Source organism: Oryctolagus cuniculus, chromosome 6 (genome assembly GCF_964237555.1).
Source record: "Oryctolagus cuniculus chromosome 6, mOryCun1.1, whole genome shotgun sequence".
Classification (NCBI taxonomy): domain Eukaryota; kingdom Metazoa; phylum Chordata; class Mammalia; order Lagomorpha; family Leporidae; genus Oryctolagus; species Oryctolagus cuniculus.
The window spans coordinates 150,525,498-150,542,158 of NC_091437.1; the positions used below are offsets into that span (position 1 = coordinate 150,525,498).

Genomic DNA, 16,661 nt, shown 5'->3' on the forward strand with positions numbered 1-16,661 from the left:
TTTTCACCTGTTGTTCTAACCCAAACATGGTCACCAGCTTGAAGGTAATGTGAGAGTTGGTGCCACCACTCACTACCTCTTCTGTAGTCTTCCCCAGACCCTGGGTGACTTCCCATCATCTCCCAAAGATGCTAGTGCCTATCCCACTGTCACTCTCTCTATCACCACTCCTGAACTAATTCTTGGTGATTTTGATGTCCACAGAAATAAAACTTCCAATGCCCTGGCTTCTCACATCCATGAGTTCCTGTTCTCCAAGGATTTTTTTTAAAAAAATTTATTTATTTGAGAGGTGGAGTTACAGACAGTGAGAGGGAGAGACAGAGGGAAAGATCTTCCTTCTGTTGGTTCACTCCCCACATGGCCACAACAGGAGCCGGGTGCTTCTTCCCGGTCTCCCAAGCGGGTGCAGGGGCCTAACCACTTAGGCCATCTTCAACAGCTTTCCCAGGTCCCAGCAGAGAGCTGGATTGGAAGAGGGGCAGCCAGAACTCAAACTGGCGCCCATATGGGCTGCCAGCACTCCAGGCAGAGGATTAACCTACTGCACCACGGAGCCGGCCCCTCTCCAAGGATCCTACACCAACCCACCACCAGGGTTGAACATGAAACTTTATCGTTCTCAGTATCTTCATCCCCATCTGTAGTCTTGATTTTGTTCATCTCTCTTTCCAATCGCTGCTTCCTGTCTTTTCATTCCCTCTGGTCTCTGATGTCAACAATCCTTCAGTTCCATCAGGATCCTTAACCTATTGAAGTCAATGGCTTCCAGAGATGGGTATTGGTAAAAAAAATTTCCATGGTCTGTCCAGAGAAATTCATCACTTGAAATACTGACTCTGGAGTCATATAACCTGGAGTTTCACCCAATTCCTGCAACCTACTAGCTCTGTGACCTTGGGCAAACTATTCAACCTTGCTAAGTTTTATCTTATAGGCGTATTTGAGAATTATCATGAGATACTCTAAAGTAACTAACATGATGCTAGACCTTTTTGGAACCCTCCATAAAGGGGAATGGTTATTTACTAAACACTAACTTTTGGTCACCCTTGCAACTCCAGCGTTACTTGAGAAACTCTGTTCCTGGCACCAGAAAAGAGCTAATCCCCAACCCAGCCCCAAGAGGTGGAACTTGAACCCTGGCCCAGCCTGTTGGAACATGCCAAACCCTGATGGTAGTGCCTGATTCAAACTAACTAAATGGAAGTCTTCTGGGGGATTTTTGGTTGGAACAAGTAGGACAGGGAGGTTCTCCACTGGATGTGGCGACTGGCAGGGTGCAGGTGTGCAGGAAAGAGGGGCTACCTAGAGCAGATGACACTGAGAAATGAGGAGGGGTGGGGGACTGGGTTCTCTGGGGGTGTCTGATGCTTGGGTCTAGCCAGGCCTTACGTCAGTCTCTGGACTCTCCAGTTACATAGGTCAATATATTTCTGCACTGGCGTTTGAGCTGGTTTGAGTTATGTTTCAGTCTCCCGCAGAGTTCTGACAGTGCCATTATTATATAGTGAAATACGAGTCTGCCATTAAGAATGGAGATAGAAAGTAAAACAGACACCAAGAGATTCTTGTTACATATTTTTAATTGGAAACAAAATTCATGAGAAGGAGTCAAAAATAAATTTCTGAAGTGGCTGTTTAGTGTAGCAGTTAAGTACCAACTGGGACACCTGTATCCCATATTCGAGTTCCTGGGTTCAGCACCTGGCTTTACTTCTGGGTCTAGCTTTCTGCTAATGTGCACCCTGGGAGGCAGTGGGTGATGGCACAAGTAGTTAGGTCTCTCCTACCCAGGAGAGAGGCTTCGATTGAGCACCCGGCTTCTGGTTTCAGGCTGGCCCAAGTCTGGCTGTTGTGGCATCTGGGGAGTAAACCAGCAGATGGAAGGGCTCACTCTCTCTCTTTCTCAGAAGTAAAAATAGTAAGGAAATTTTATTCTTAAAAATGTACTTATCTATTTGAAAGGCAGAGTTACAGAGAGAGATGAAGAGGGAGATCTTCCATCACCGATTCACTCTCCAAATGGCCACAATGAACGGGCTGAGCCAGGCTGAAGCCAGGAGCCTGGAACTCTGTCTGGGACTCCCCCATGGGTGGCAGGAACCATCTTCCTCTGCTTTCCCAGACACATTAGCAGGGACGCAGAAAAGAAGCGGAGCAGCCAGGACTTGAACCAGCACCCATATGGGACTCTGATGTTGCAGGTGGCGGCTTAACCTGCTGAGCCATGATGCCGGCCCCAAGGTTATACAGTTCAGAAAAAGATAATTATGTTGCCGGCGCCATGGCTCAATAAGCTAATCTTCCGCCTTGCGGCGCCGGCACACCAGGTTCTAGTCCCGCTCGGGGCGCCGGATTCTGTCCCGGTTGCCCCCCTTCCAGGCCAGCTCTCTGCTGTGGCCAGGGAGTGCAGTGGAGGATGGCCCAAGTGCTTGGGCCCTGCACCCCATGGGAGACCAGAATAAGTACCTGGCTCCTGCCATCGGATCAGCGCGGTACGCCAGCTGCAGTGGTCGCGGCAGCCATTGGAGGGTGAACCAGCGGCAAAGGAAGACCTTTCTCTCTGTCTCTCTCTCACTCTCCACTCTGCCTGTCAAAAAAAAAAATTTTTTTTTTCTCCTTTTAGAAACCTTCCACGTGCTCTCTCTAGTCTACTCCTCTCGCAGCCCTTACTCAGGGTGTGAGATCCATGGCGGGCCTATGACTGCCTCTGGCTCTGCACAATCCAGCACAATCCAGCACACACAGGGCAGCTTGCATGGCACAGGGGTGGTGCTAAGTCCTCCCCGGCTGTTAACCTCATCTCTGTTGCAGGCATCCTCCTCCAGCCTGCCTCAGCCCAGTGCTGTGTCTGATCTTCCTGCTGTGTGCACACAGTGCTGCAGCTCCCTGGGCTATGAGCTGGCCCCCATTTGCCATGCACACTTGATAGCTTTGAGCCATGATTTCACGGCTGGAATATCTTCCTGCACCTTCCTCTACCTGTTCACCCTACACTTGGGATTCCTATTTGGCCCGTCTCCTAGAGGGAGCTCACTCGGTGTCAGGCTTCTGTTCTGAGACTTGACCTCATTTCATTGCACAGGACCCTAATGAAGTAAATGCCACTGTTCTCATTCCATTTTAAAGATGCAGAGACAGAGGCACAGGAAGTTTCTCAAGATCCCAGAGTTAGCCGCTGCTGGAATCAGGAGCCTCACCCAGGCTCTGGCTCCAAAGCCCACACTCTTCACCACCACCCTGCTTTGTTCTTCTCGTTCTGCACCTGCTACGTGAAGGGCCCCTGATATGTACTGGGAGTTGCTCACTTTCCACTCTCTGCTCCCATAGCAACTTCTCAGGCTCCTCTGAGATTCCTTTGCCCAGTTCACCACAGCTGGAGCTCTGGGAAGTCTATGATTTGATGCATTCATTTTTGGTGGCCACAGAATTTTTGCTATCTTATCTTTGCTTGGTGTTTTAAATACTGAAGATGGGAAATATGTGTCAGCCACAATGAGCTGAAATCTGATGAATTAGAAGGTTCTGGGGCCGGCGCTGTGGTGCAGTGGGTTAATGCCTTGGCCTGAAGCGCTGACATCCCATATGGGCGCCAGTTCTAGTCCTGGCTGCTCCTCTTCCAATCCAGCTCTCTGCCATGTCCTGGAAAAGCAGTAGAAGATGACTCAAGTCCTTGGGTCTCTGTATCCACATGGGAGACCTGGGGGACGCTCCTGGCTCCTGGCTTCAGATCGGCACAGCTCTAGCCATTGCAATCATCTGGGGAGTGAACCAGCGGATGGAAGACCTCTGTCTCTCTCTCTCTCTCTACCTCTGCCTCTCCTCTCTCTGTGTAACTCTGACTTTCAAATAAATAAATAAATATTAAAAAAAAGAAGGTCCCTTAATGAACAAACCCTGGTGCCAGCCGTGGAGGGATGCTTCCAGAGAGAGTTTAACACAAGCACCCCTCCCAAATGCGGGCGGTTCTTATCCACCCAAGAGCTAATTATCTTGTTGGGAGGGTTATCCGGGCTCCGGCTTCTCCTTGCATTTCTGTGACTCGAGAGAGTCCCGTAGGAGGGAACAGAATGGCAAAGCTCCTGCAGCACTACAGCTCCGCCTCTCCCCAGCTCTGTGACTTTGGGGAAGTCAAGTGAGCTTCCTGAGCTTCCTGAGTCTTGGCTTCCTTGGTCACAAAAATGAGACCACTAATCATGCCTGGTGACCTCCCTGGGGTGTGCGGAGAATTAAATGAGATATTACATGTAAAGCCACTGGCCTGGGACTCGGTTGGTAATAAAAGCAGCAACCATGTGACTGATTATCCCCTGGCCTTGCCGGAAGGAAGCGGAAATGTGTGATGTATGCCTCCTGTCACTCTGCGAAGAGGGTGGGCGAGCAGCGGTGGAGACGACTGGTCAAGATGAGAGAGAAAACGGTGATGCATTTTCTTTTCCCTTCTTAAACCCACAGACATGGGAAGAGATATCCACAGCAGTGCCGTGTGCAGAAAGAACCAACTGCCTGAATTCAGCAGAGCCCACGTCTCCTCTTTCTACACACTCTCGGTAAGTACCTGCCATAGGCCCTGCGCTGGGGGAAATGTGGAGTCACAGGGCTGCCCGCCTTGTCCCTGATAGCATGGAGCTCGCAGGCCGGCACGGGGGACAGATGCGTACAAGGAGTGCCTCACATTCAGAGTCCGTTCTGGTGATTTGCTTTTCCATCAGAGCTAGTGAGAACAAAGAGGAGCCGCCGGACCAGGGGCGAGCTTTGTGAGCGAGGCGAGGTCTACACTTGGGCCGTTAAGAAGGGTATCAATCAGAGGTCTTGGTGATCAGCAGCAGAGAGCTCGCCTGGCTAACTCAAACCAAAAAGGGGGGTGGTAAGGGACTGCGATCAGGGGCTCGCAGAATTGCCAGGAAGCCGAAGTGATCGGATCTGGAAAATGGGCAGATCCAACGGTGTCGTGGGAGGTGAATCTGAACGCCAGCGGAGGCCGACAGAGAGAAGGGACCGATGCGTCCTCACTGCTGTCGGAACGTCCTCATAGCACTCCCTAACCATCGAGGTGGCGCAACACTGCGTGTGTCAGCTGGAGCCAAGGCACAGGATCAGACTCTGGCTGAGCCAGGGTGGTGAGTAGGGAGACCTAGTACCTCTGACGTCTTTTCTAAACCTGGTCTTGGACACTTTCCTTAGTTCCTCCAGGCTGCCACATTTGTAGGCAATAATTTATTGCTCACAGTTCTGGAGGCGACGTCCCCCAGGCTGGCTCAGCATTCTAACGGGAAGGAAGTGCTACTGGGAGCCAACCAGCGAAAGCAGACCGAGGTCCCTGACAGGCAAGTAGCCAGGGAGGAGGGGCGTGCTATGGGCTGGTCAGAATCTGCAGAGGCTGGGGAGAGAGTGGGAGACAGCTCGATGCGTCCTCCCACTGCTATGCGACGTGCAAGATAGGTAGGTCAGACCCCAATCCCCCGGGGCCTTCTAAGAAGCGCTGCGGCAGGAAGTCACCCCTATTCTGTAGGCAGGCGCAGCCGTGGAAGTTGTTGAGAAAGCAAGTCGCTGTGCCCATGAGAAAATGGGCTTGGGGCTGTGCTTCTGGTCGGTTCTCTCCCAGGGCTTAGGCGGGCGCGGGCTGCAAGTCAGAGCGGCAGGGAAAGCCGCGGGGAGGCACTCGGGAGGATGGAGAGCAGTGCCGTCAGTCGGGAGGCGTTCCGCAGCCCCTGCAAGACTGGATGCACGGCCCCAGTCTGGGAGCCCCCTAGGAGCCCTCCACAGCAGCTGGAGCTCAGAGCAGGAGTAGAGATCTGAGCTAATGAGATCAGCTTCACAGAGAGGAGAGGCTTTTAAATGGCTTCATTTGCTACCTGATTAGCGCTTCCTGACTGGGCAAAATGCAAGGAAACTCAGGAGCTGTTCCTGGGGATGAAATCTGGCGTAGGAGTTCACCTGCCCAGTACCACTTCAGTGTTTGCATTTTGAAGCTCATCCAGGGGCCTGGCACTGCGGCGTAGCGGGTAAAGCCACAGCCTGCAGTGCCAGCACCCCATATGGGTGCTGGTTCGAGTCCTGGCTGCTCTACTTCAGATCCAGCTCTCTGCTATGGCCTGGGAAAGCAGAGGATGGCCCAAGTCCTTGGGCCCCTGCACTTGTGTGGGAGACCTGGAAGAAGCTCCTGGCTCCTGGCTACAGATGGGCTCAGCTCTGGCCATTGTGGCCATTGAGGAGTGAACCAGCAGATGGAAGATCTCTCTCTCTCTCTCTCTCTCTCTCTTTCTGTCTCTCTCTGCCTTTCAAATAATAAATATGTAAATAAATGAATTTTTTTAAAAAAGAAGCTCATCCACCTTTCAGATCCTAAGTCCATTAATTTTTAAAAAAATATATATTTATTTGAAATGTAGTTACAGAGAGAGGGAGAGAGAGACACACACATATCTCCTGTCTTTCCATTAACTGGTTCAGCTCTGAAATGACTGCAATGACTGGGGCTGGGCAAATGGAAGCCAGGAGCCTGAACTCCATCTGGGTCTCCCATGTGGGTGCATGGGCTGAGCACTTGGGCCATCTCCCATTGGTTCCCAGGTGCATTACAGGGAGCTGGATTAGAGATGGAGTAGTAGGGACTCAAAGCAGGACCACAGTGCTGACCCCCAGGTCCATGAACTTTTAGAAAGGGTTTTCCCTGTATTCTGATTTCTGGGGAAGGAGGTGGGTGGCACTTAACCACGTTTAGCCATGGTGTGCCACCCCCCACCTCTGCCTTGGTGATTAGTTTAGGGATGGACAGGCACCCTAGGTCATCCTGAAGGTCAGAGGGCTTTACTGGGGCTGTCAGGATAGGAACGTCCTGTTCCTGCAGGGGTTGCTGGTGGCTGGAGTTGGGCGGGGTGGGGGGGAGTAAGACTGTGGCTGCTGCTAGATACATGGAGCAATCACTGTGGAGACATTGCCAAGTAGTGAAGCTGAGAGATGGAGAGAGAGGCTGAGGCCCGGGCCCAGCCACACCTGCTGGAGCTTTCCCAGGGGTCACTTCCTAGCTTCTAGAGCTTGTAAATATATTCTCTCTCTCTCTCTCTCTCTCTCTCTCTCTCATTCATAGTCTGTTTGCTCAGGCCGCTTTGAGTTGTTTCTGTCACTTGCAAATAAAAAAAAACTGTTATTCATGAGAGTTCTCTCCCAGTGAAGGAGTGAGGACCATGGGCAGGGGGAAGCCGGAGGCAGCAGCAACAAAGGCAGGATCCAGTTCTGTGCACCCCTCGTCCCCACCCACTTAGATGCACTGGACTGGGTCTCCTTTCAGGGAGGATGGGGAGGCCAGCCATTTTTTGCAGACTATGGAGAGAGCTTTCAATAGATTCTCTCTCCCTGACATCTTTCTTATTTTTCAATGAGTACAAAGAACTCCATTTTAACTTGGAGGGTAGACTGTAAGTAGTGGCAGGGCAGGCGTATTGCCTAGCAGTTAAGATGCAGTTTAGGATGCCCACATCACACATTGGATAACCTGAGTTCAATGCTCAGCTCTGGCTTTTTTTTTTTTTTAAAGATTTTTTATTTATTTGAAAGGCAGAATTACAGGGAAGGAGGAGAGACAGACAGAGATATCTTCCATCCACTAGTTCATTCCCCAAATGCCTCAATGGCCAGGGCTGAACCAGGAGCCAGAAGCTTCTTCTGAGTCCCCCACATGGGTGCAGGGTCCCAAGCACTTGGGCCATCTTCTGTTGGTGTGTTAGCAGGGAGCTGGATCAGAGGTGAAGTAGCTGGGACTAGAGCCGGTGCCCATATAGGGTGTCGGCGTCGCAGGTGGAGGCTTAACCCACTGTGGCACAGCACCTGCCCCCGACTCTGGCTTCTGACTCCAGCTTCCTAAAATGCAGACCCTGGGAGGCAATGGGAGTGGCTCAGGCAGTTGAGTCCCTGCCAGCTCCAGACCTCAGCCCAGTCCTGGTCATCACAAGCATTTGGGTGGTGAATGGGATCCCCTCCCTACCTCCCCCACCTTCACTTTATTTTTTTTAAGATTTATTTATTTATCTGAAAGTCAGAGTTACACAGAGAGAAGGAAAGGCAGAGAGGGAGAGGGAGAGGGAGGGGGAGAGGGAGAGGGAGAGGGAGAAGTTATTTTATAGAAATGTACCTTGTACAAACATGTGGAATACAAAACTTTTGCCTGATAGTCTATAAATATGGCCATATGCAAGTATATATAAATTCCATATAAATATAGGAGCATTAGCTAATATGTATATATAATTTAACATTCATTATTTTGTGAGGGCAAATTACTGTTCTGAGTGTGTTAACCAATTTAGTTCTCCCCTCCTCCACAGATTTATTTTATTTATTTTAAAGGCAAAGTCGCAGAAGGAGTGGGGAGAGATAAAGAGAGGTCTTCCATCTGCTGGTTTCACTCCCCAGATGGCTGCAATGGGCAGGGCTGGGCCAGGTCGAAGCCAGCAGCCAGGAGCTTCCTCCAGGTCTCCCACATGGGTGCAGGGGCCCAAGGACTTGGGTCATCTTCTACTGCTCTCCCAGGTGCATTAGCAGGGAGCCAGATCAGAAGTAGAATAGCCAGGATCCGAACTGGTGCCCATATGGGATGCCAGCATCATAGGGGGCGTCTTAACTCATTATGTCATGCACCGGCCCCCCAGTTTAATCCTTAACAACCTATGAGAACATATTAGGTTTTACAGATGAGCAGAATGTGGTGCTTGGGACAGATGAAGAAACTGAAGCATGGTAAATTTCATAAACTTCAGGTGAGCATGCCTGGGTTTAAAACCTAGGGCTCGGGCCGGCTCTGTGGCATAGCAGGTAAAGCCACCACCTGCAACGCTAGATTCCCATGTGGGTGCCAGTTCGAATCCTGGCTGCTCCACTTCTGATCCAGCTCTCTGCTATGGCCTGGGAACGCAGTATAGGATGGCCCAAGTCCTTTGGTGCTTGTACCCACGTGGGAGATCTGGAAGAAACTCCTGGCTTCGGATCCGTACAGTTCCAGCCATTACGGCCATCTGGGGAGTGAACCAGCGGATGGAAGACCTCTCTCTCTGTCTCTCCCTCTCTCTATAACTCTGCCTCTCAAATAAATAAATAAATCTTTAAAAAACAAAACCCAGGGCTCTATATTGGTGCAGGAAACCAAAGGAGCACAAGGGCACCCAGCTCCTCGCTCTTCATTTCTTGTCCTGAACTTTTTCTTTCCCCTCCAAGGGTGTGTGTGTGTGTGTGTGTGTGTGTGTATTACAGAATGAACTCCAGGGATTTTGAACTTATCTATTCACAAGCAGGTGTCAGGCTAGCCCTAAGAGGCCTGAGGAATTTTAGACATGTCTGGTGAGTCACCTGCTCCCAGGTGACCTAATGAGTAAAGCAGCTGGGTGGGGACTGCAGCAAACTGGGTCACCCCTTCCTGTCTGAAGGAGGCAAACCCTCCTCAGCCCCAGCCCAGAGCTGCGAGTGGAACAAGGGTCCAGGGGGGACAGAACTTTCCATTTTTTTTCCCCAACAGAACCTAGAAGTCAAGATGAAATCTGTTTTAGACATTAGCGACTTTTGTTTTTAAAGATTTTTTTATTTTGAAAGGCAGAGAGAGACAGAGACAGAGACAGAGAGAGAGGTTCCCTCTGCTGGTTTACTCCCCAAATGGCTGCAATGGTGGGGCTGGGCCAGGCCAAAGCCAGGAGCCAGGGGCTTCGTCTGAGTCTCCCACACGTGTGCAGTGGCCCAAGAACGTGAGCCACCTTCTGCTGCTTTCCCAGGCACATTAGCAAGGAGATGGATTGGAAGTGGAACAGCTGGGACTTGAACCGGCACCCATAGGGGATGTTGGCGTTGCAGGTGGTGGCTTTACCCATTATGCCATAATGCTGGCCGGCCCCGTGACTTTTGTTTTTAATAAGCTGAATAGAACACAGCTAGAGTCCATGGGTCACCATTTTTGCAACATCTGATCTGAATGAAAATTAGCAGGGTGGGCTCTCAAATGCTATGAATTGAAGGAGTGTTGGAAAAATGTCCTCATTCCTCTGTCTTTCCTAGTGTAGCCCATATTTCCATTATGTAAAAAGTTTTTGGTAGAGACAAAGAGAGAGCGAGCAAGAGCAAGCGAGCCCCCATCTGAGGATTCACTCCCTAAATGCCTGCAATAGGCAGGATGCTAAAGTCAGGAGCTGGGAACTCCAGCTGCATCTCCAACACGGGTGGCAGGAACCTCAGCACTTGAGCCATCACCTGCTGTCTCCCAGGGTCTGTCCGAGCAGGAAGTTGGAATCAGGAGCCAGAGACAGGGGTCAGGCCTGGGCACTTGGATGCAGGCATCTTAATTGGTGTCTTAGCCATCAGGCCAAGTGTGCGTGTTTTGGGAGGATGAATAATTCCGTAGAAAACGTTTGCTTAGAAAGCAGTTAGACGATGACAAATCTCTTGAAGCCCTAAACAGCCCTATTCTCTGCATCTTTATGTTTTTTCCTTTACTAGGGACAATGGCCGGTAACAGGTGAGAGGACAGATTGCTACAGCCTTTTGAGGGGACACAGAATGTTCTTTTTTTTTTTTTTTTTTTTTTTGACAGGCAGAGTTAGACAGTGAGAGAGAGAGAAAGGTCTTCCTTTTTCTGTTGGTTCACCCTCCAGTGGCCGCTGCAGCCGGCGTGCTGCAGCCGGCGCATCGCGCTGATCCGAAGCCAGGAGCCAGGTGCCTCTCCTGGTCTCCCATGCAGGTGCAGGGCCCAAGGACTTGGGCCATCCTCCACTGCACTCCCTGGCCACAGCAGAGAGCTGGCCTGGAAGAGGATCAACCGGGACAGAATCCGGCGCCCCTACAGGAACTAGAACCCAGTGTGTGCCGGCACCGCAAGGCAGAGGATTAGCCTAGTGAGCCGCAGTGCCGGCCCAGAATGTTCTTTAAAGTGTTGGTTGTAAGCCGATGGCTCCCAAGCAGCAGGTCTTCACCATTCAGGGAGTTGCAGAGTGGAGAAATGCCAGAGCCCAGCAGTGCTGGCGCCTCTTGATCAAGCCGCAGAGGTTGAGCCGGGTTTATAGGAATGCCCCTTATTCTACAGAGCTGGCGTGTTCCAGCAAATGTGAGCACAAAGCAAACTGCCCAAGTGAATCCTATTACCAGCTTCTCTGTATCTAAGGGTCTGGACAATTCAGGGTTGAAGGGCGTGCTTGGGAAGGAATTGGGCACTGCAATGCTTAGTCTGCAGGCATCCTGGTACTTCCCCCTCAAGGAGGCAGGAGGGCACAGCCTTGAAATCCCCAGGCTCAGAGAGAAGATACTTGGATTTAAACCCAGCTCCTTAATTTATAGGTTGTGTGCCCTTGGACAAAGGGCTTAGCCTTGCTAAACCTCCTCCTCACCTGCAAAGTAGCAATGGTTGTCTTGCCCATACCCAAGGATCACTGCAATATTTAAGTGTGATACTATGGGGGAACCATGTTCAAGGCCCAGTGCTTTGTACTTGCCTGTAATCCACAAAAAGCCAGTATTGCCATAATTTTGCTTGGAAATATTTCTGGACTCCAAAACCATATCAGTCATGCATCACCTCCCCTGTTTTCTGGGACAACAGAAATTTCCCCATGCCTGGAGTCACCCCAGCATGATGAAGTAACGCCTTTTCCCCTTGTTCCTTGGGTACCAGCTATGGTATGCTGTGTCGCCACATGATGGCATTAAAGGCTTCTCTTTCATACTTGACCTTGGGGATTTTGAAAAAGCTGAAATTTCAGATATTTTTTAAAAATATTTTTTCATACACACACACACACACAACCCTGGATGCACAAAGTTGTGTGTTGGAGTTTGGGTTCCAAGGCAAGCAGACTCTAAGATAGAGATGGCTTTGAGGGGTACTTTGGGACTAATCCTTGTGAGAGTCCAGGAAGCAGAACTGGACCAAATAGATGCTGGGTAGTGATGCATTTGCCACAGTGGCTTCAGACCCTCCAGGTAGACTCTGGAGCTGGAATGATACTAAAGAGCTGTTCTCAGCTGGGGCAAGGGGGCAGGTCATTCACAGCCCTGTATGAACCTGGCATTGGATGCAGGCCTCCCGGGGAAGGGGAACCCTTTGAACTGAGGACAGTCGTGACTGTGAGAGTAGGGAGTGGTGTCAAAGAAAAGCCCAAGCTGTAGAGCAGTCGAAGATCTTATTCAAGATGATTGCAGCCAGGGGAAGAGACCTCAGTGTGAAACTGGGAATTCTGAATACTGTGTAAGTTGATCTGTTCTTAGAAAGATCCCACTTCTCACCCAGCAGCCACAGTTCAGGCTACTCCTTTGCAGGAATCCATGGTCCTGCTCCACAATTCATCTGGTCCTGGAGGAGCCAGTTCAGAGAATTCAAAGGAGATGTGGTCGGGGTCACTGCCTGTCAGCCTTCAGGTCTCTAGGGGTGGCCTGAGTCCCAGCTGTCCCCCAAAGAAGCAATGTTGTCACTGATTAACCATGTTGGATGTGGGGAGAGAGAAATTTCAAGTTTCCACTTCATCTCTCCCATCAAGCCAACTCTTATGCCACAAACCAAGGAACACATGTGAGTGCTCAGGATGGCCAAGTGTATCCATTGAGGTTATGTGTACACTGGGGGCCCAGGGAGCTGACCATGAAGTTTGGCCATGAAGTTTGGCCATGAAGTTGGCTGTGAGCCAGACTTGGTTTATTATCAGATTTTCACAAGCTCACGATCCACTGGACACCATGTTGATACTTCAAGTCTCAGATGTGAATAACTTGGAGCCTCTGTCCAACATCCCTTGAAATATTTGGATTTCTCCCTTTGTCCTGGGTAGAATTTTTTGAGTGAATGACCACATGTCTCCTTGGGAAGGGACGGAGACAATCATTGCCACATACGTTTGCCATGGTGTTACAGGATCGTCCTCCTGGGGACTCATCCTCTCCCTCGGCCAAGGTGTTCAGAGTGTGAAAGTGGGTCAGGTCTGGAAGCTGAGCAAGGGACCTTGACTTTGTACTGGAACAAGGCCCTTGGCCTTCTGATCCTTGATTCCTTGGTTTGTAGATCGAGCAATAGCCTCCTTGTCCGTCCGTCTCTTCCTGCCCCTAGATCTGCCTTATTCACCATCTCCGCAGCTCTAGATGGGCCACCCCTGGAGTGATCAATCATTCTGGTTGGCTGGGGACCGTCCATGTTTTAACACTGAACATCTCACATCCCAGGAAATCCCTTAGTCAATCAACCTAGAATCCCCTCAGCCCCACTAGGATACACTACTGCCTTGCCATTCATTGCAATTGTCGCATCTGTATTGCTTCTGTTGGTTAAGTACTACCTGGTTTTCATTATTTCAGGATTTGCTCATTCCCAAGGAGCCCTGTTTGGTTACTGCATCTCCTGCCCTCAGCTTTAATCCTTAAATGAGGGCCAGCACTGAGCTTTTCAGACAGGCCAGCATCCTTAACAACAGAGCATTTCTTATCACTTTGCTAAATACAGTTTCCTCTCTGCAGGAGGGTTTTCAGCTCTTAAAAATATAACCGTTCTAGCATGCTTGCCTCTTAAGGTTTTGTTTCCTTCTTCCAAATCTATCCATGGTGATCTGGCTCTGTCATGTGGTATTGGCTATTGCTTTCTCCAAGTTTCCAAGGTTCATTCTGCCATTATATGAGTTCTTGCCAGGATATTACAACCTGTATGACGCTAGTGTGCTAAGATAATGATAAGTGCCGCCTTACCCAACTTGCTGATCTGATCGCCTTGACTTAGCACTCTCAGGACTCACCCCACTTTCTCTTGCCTTTGCTGGCACATAGCAATGGCATCCTGCAACCAGCCCATTTGGTGGACACTTCAATTGCTGCCTGGGAATTCCCTGTCCAGGTTTTGTTGGAACTTCACCATAGTAGCTCCTGTTCTAGTGCCAGGAAGGAGGTGGCGAAAGATCTTGAGAAAGGTGAGCTGTGAGGCGGAGGCCTCTGAGTCATCTTGTGGGTTGGAGGGATGGGCTTTAACACGGAGGTGTGAGCTGCTCCTGCAGGCCTAGAGACTTGCAGATCAGCCAGAAGGGGTTGACATACGTAGAGCTCCGCACCCCATCTCACTGTTCTCTGCTTGCTCGGTAGAGTCTGATTTTCGTAACAGTGCTGCCCTAGTTGGGGATTTAACCTTCCTGGGAGCTGGGCTGCTCTCAGGGTTAAGCTCTGGGCCTTATGCTTAGCTCTGTATCCTCTCCTGGCTGCATGAGTTTTGTTCTATTTTTACATTTTATTGACACATTTACTCCTACATATTTATGATTCAAGAAGTGTCTTACATGCTAGCCAGAGGTCCCCTAGCTTTTATATGGAGGCTTTAATTGCTGATGAAACACCTGGAGCCTTTTTGTTTTCTTTTCCAAAGTGAGTATTTTCTTCTATAGTCACCGTCCTGTTCTGTTGTGTTGACACCACTTTGTCCACGTACTTTTCAACACCATCCATTTCCTCTACTTAGTGTACCATCCCAACTCACCCCTGGGAACAGCCTTTGACAACTGCCTTGGTGCTGCTGTGCGAGGGGCTGTGTTGTCCCAGCTGCCACCAGTCTTGGGGTTCTCAGAGAGTCCGTTTCCTGAGACCATTTTTCAGATTCTTCCTGGCACCATTTGTCACAGGCTGGGTTGCTGGGACTCTGAGATGGGAACTTGTTGAGGGAAGGCTCTCAGGATTAACCACTTCAGAAACAAAGAGAAGGAAGCAGGACTGGACAGAAGTTGGCCCCAGATGATCCCATGGGGACCTCTGGGGCTGGGATCGCTGTACCTTGGGGAGAGGGAGAGCAAGCATTTGTACCCCAGCATTGATTAGAATCACCAGTCACCAAATGCAAAGTGCCCCTAGGAAGAGGACTTTGGGAGTAGGATGCTCAACACTCCCAGCTCTCTGAGCATGAGGGCCTTGGTCCCAGAGGGAAAATCTGGATAGTCCTATATATAGCATCATATTTACCACATGCACTAAAGATGAGGGAAGGCAATACTGAGAAATATGACATAACTGGAAGAGGCCTTTCCTTTCATTTGCTTGAACCAATGCCTATTTGGCTACTGCAGACTTCAAAGTGAAAAAGCCACACTCAGCTCTGGTCTGGTGGGAAAGACTAGCCACAGAATGGTTACTGGGGTGTGGGTGTGCCGACTCTCCCCTCGCATTCTATGCAGAAGGAAGTTGAGTCTCAGGGATGCAGTGTGACCTGACACAGTGTGTAAAATGAGTTCATGGCCGGTGTGAACTGTGACCCTAGCCTCCCAATTCTCAGCCTAGGACCTTCCCTCCTGCCCTGCATTATCTCTGCTAATTGCTTGGAAATTGTTCAAGGTCAATCATGTTTGTACATGCAAGCAGAAGAAAAAACATGTAAGGCCAGGATGTATATAGAGTATTGTAACTGAGGAAAACCCAATTAATGGCCTAGATGTTCTGTCGGGGGCTCATCATTGATTTGGTCTGGCTTCCCCATCAGAGCTGTTTGATTATTTTCTAGCATTTTACTCAAAGCTGATTAACCCTACTGGACTGGTGGGTTAGAGGACTGACTTTGAAAACTTTTTGCATTTTGAATCATTGAGGAGGGGGGAGTACGCGTGTTGGAATCCACCTCTCATGAGAAAAATCGGTCAGAAGTGTGTCTGCCTCTCCCTTTGCTGGTTGCACCTTGACCGAGAGCAGGCGTTTTCCTGGTAACCTTGGCTGCTGTCTGGGACAGGTGAGATCATGGAACGGTGGGGGTGTGAGAGTTGGGCACTGTGGGCACTGACAGCGTCAGAGAATGTTCCGGATTGAGGTAGCAGGGTCAGAAAAACACCCCCCGGCAAACGCTCTTTCATGCGGGTGCTTGCAGCGTCTCAGAACAGTCTGGGTGGTCGGAGGGAGCCCTGCAGAGCAAGGGTTGATGTGGTAACACAGGGCCAGCTGGGCTGCTGCCGAGGGCTATCTCGGGGTGAATCATCTCTAGGGCTGGAATAATCAGCTAACGCCAGTTCACTACCTAGTCGCTCTGTCCTTGTCTGAATTTTGCGAGCTCAGGCAGAATCTGCGCTGCTTTCTTGCCATGTCTGAGCTTCCCGGCAAACAGCATGTCCACTTCGGAAAGGGTTTGAAGAAGCTGGGATTGGAAAATCTTCACTTCTCACCCGAGATAGTCCATTTCTTCCCATACTTCATCAACAGGTGCGAAACCCCTCACACTGTTGTCCCTTTCTTCAAACTGTGGATTTCTTCGGCCCTCTCCTCCCTTCATTCCTCATCCCCTACCCTTTTCTACATCTCATCAGTATTTTAATTGAGTGCTAAGAATCTACCATCAACGCTTCCGCATTCCGGGCTTTATTTTTTATTTACTTTTTCCCTAGGCCCCTAAATTTGTATATTGCATATTTCACTATAAATTTACACATATTCATTACATATCAACATTATATATTGTTTTATATTATATAGTGTAAATATATAATATAAATAGTATACTCAATATATATATATATTTATACATATAGTATATATAAAACATGTTTATAAATATAACACATATCATTTGTCTGGGGCCCAGTGTCAGCACTCAGCAGAATTCATCTATTAACTCTCCTCTACTACTTCCTCCTCTTTAAAGATGCACTAAACTGCTCCACCCTAAGGTGTTCTCCGCTCTGTACCATCAC

At 49.7% G+C, this 16,661-nt stretch overlaps 1 long non-coding RNA gene across 1 annotated transcript in view; it reads left to right on the plus strand.

The window, feature by feature from the left end:
* The window catches only part of LOC127490763 (uncharacterized), a 48,398-nt gene that overhangs the window by 12,295 nt on the left and 19,442 nt on the right, over positions 1-16,661 (plus strand). The window contains exon 2 of the long non-coding RNA XR_011389329.1: positions 4,459-4,553. This is a non-coding gene — a long non-coding RNA (uncharacterized lncRNA). The remainder of the gene's footprint in view (positions 1-4,458; positions 4,554-16,661) is intronic.